The sequence below is a fragment of the Calidris pugnax genome, unplaced genomic scaffold (genome assembly GCF_001431845.1).
Source record: "Calidris pugnax isolate Ruff unplaced genomic scaffold, ASM143184v1 scaffold573, whole genome shotgun sequence".
NCBI classification, from domain to species: Eukaryota; Metazoa; Chordata; class Aves; order Charadriiformes; family Scolopacidae; genus Calidris; species Calidris pugnax.
In genome coordinates, this window is record NW_015091316.1 from 606,161 (window position 1) to 608,555 (window position 2,395).

A 2,395-nucleotide genomic window follows, 5' to 3' on the forward strand; every position below is an offset into this window, starting at 1 on the left:
CCCCCCCCCCCCCCCAGGCCGCTCCTGCTCGGCTCCCCTCCCACAGGGTCCTCCACTCACCAGCCGTTCTCCTGGGGAGCTTCAGACGTGACCGCGCTTCCCAGCCAGCCCCTCCCCCCCCCTCCCGTGAGACTCCCCAGGGATTTTGTTCACAACTTCCCCTTCTTGTGCAAGGCAGCCCGGTGTTTCCTCTCAGCGCAGAGCTGATGGTGGAGCAGAAATTCCTGCAGGAAAACAGGAGAGAGAGGAGAGAGCGTCAGCAGAGGAGCCACAAGTACCAGCTGGGCTGAAGGACTGGGGGGCTTTGATTTGGGTTTCAGGTGGGACAGGCCAAGGCAGAAAAAAGCACACACACACACACACACACCCCCCAGAGCCCACTGGATTTTCTCCCCCAGTTTAGTCGCAGGGAGACCAAAATTTAAAACCCACTGTTTTCTGGCTGTGAGATTCCGTGCTGGGGTTCAGCGCTGCTGGGAAACTGTGGCTCTTCCCCAGAGCCCAGTCCAAATAAGGGCTGCAAACGTTATCCCAGCTGCCACCATCTCTCCAGCCCACCCGTGCCAAAGCTTTGTGTGGAGATGCCCCCGAAGGGGGAAAAGCGTGGGATATGAAACACATCTCTCCAGCTTTCCCCTCCTGCTGAAAGATAAGGCAATATTTTACCGGGAATTTACCTCAAAAACTCAAATCCAGCAGATTTGGGTAAGAAAATTACATTCCCTCTTGGGGGCACCGTCCCTCGTAGCCAGACACCTCCCGCTCCCCCACATCCAGCTGGCACGGCTCACTTCCACCTTCCCCCCAGCAGGAGAGGTTCTGCTCTGGTGGCAGTTCATGCAGGCAGCCACCTGCAGATCTGGTTTGGCCACTGAGTCACAGAAAGGCGAGCCGTGACCTTAAAGCGCCTGTTCAGCACAAGCCCTCTGCCACCAGCACAATGTCCTCAGCATCACCTCCGGTCCCCACCTGCTGTGTGCAGGCAGCATCTGCTCTGGACACGGCCACCGCTCAAACGCTTGTCACCCTGAGGGTCTCTGTCATGCCGCTCTGGAGCCCAGCGCAGCCCTGTGGGATCACAGGCACATCCGTAGGGAGAGGATGGTCAACCCAAAAAACCCAAACGAGTAGAGTGCAAGGTCCACCCCCAGCCAAAGCTCCACTGAAGCAAGGAGAGGGTGGGAGTCTTAAATGCCAGGCAGGGAGGGGGCGGGGGTGTCTGGGACCCCCAGGTGCAGATGGTTGGGGCGATGAGCCCCCTCAGGCAGGGCTGGCATGTCACAGCAGGGACCCCTGCTCTCACGTCACCTCCCTCCCACCGTGGCCAGCCCCCCCTCCCCAGTGCCCCACTCCCCACCCCACAGCCAGCCCTGCCCCCTGTGTGTCCCCCTCCTTGCCCTGTGTCCCCAGCGCTGTCCCCTCCTCTGCCCCACGGCCCTGCCGCAACCACATCGCCTGTCCCCAGCCTTGTGTTTCATGTCCCCAGGACTGCGTCCCATCTTTCCCAGCCTTGTCCTGTGTCTCCAACCTTGTGCCCTGTGTCCCCAGCCCTGTGTCCCGAGTCCCCAGCCTTGTACCTTGTGTCTCTGGGACTGTGTCCATCTCCCCAGTCTTGTGTCTTGTGTCCCCAGCCCTGCATCGTGTGTCCTGTCACCCATACCCCCTATCCATGGCCCCATGTCCCATGTTCGTCTGTCCCATGTCCCCAGCCCTGTGTGCTGTATCCCTAACCCCTTATCCCCAGCCCTGTGTCCTGTGTCCCAACCCTGTGTCCCAGGCTGTCCCTCATGTCCCTAGCCCCCTGCCTCGTGTCCCCAGCCCTGCACTGTGCATCCCATCTCCTACAGCCCATGTCCCCAGCCTTGTGTCTTGTAGCCCCAACCCTGTATCCAGTGTCCCCACCCCTGTGTCCCTCACCCCAGCCTTCTGTCCCGTATCTCCAGTCCTGTATCCAGTGTCCCCAGTCCTGTGTCCCATATCCCTGGGGACATGTGTCCCATCACCCCAGCCTTCTGTCCCATGTTCCCAACCCTGTGTCCCATCACCCCAGCCTTCTGTCCCGTATCCCCAGCCCTGTGTCCCGTGTCCCCAGTCGTGTGTCCCGTGTCCCATATCCCCAGCCCTGTGTCCCATGTCCCATATCCCTGGGGCTGTGTCCTATGTCCCTGGGGCTGTGTCCCATCACCTCAGCTCTGTGTCCCATCACCCCAGCCTTCTGTCCCGTATCCCCTACCCCGTGCCCAGTGTCCCCAGCCCTGTGTCCCATGTCCCCAGCCCTGTGTCCCATCACCCCAGCCTTCCTTCCCGTGTCCCCCAGCCCTGCATCGTGCGTCCCATCTCGCGTGTCCATCAGCCCCGTGTCCGTGACCCTAGCCCTCTCCCCCTCGCCCCCGCC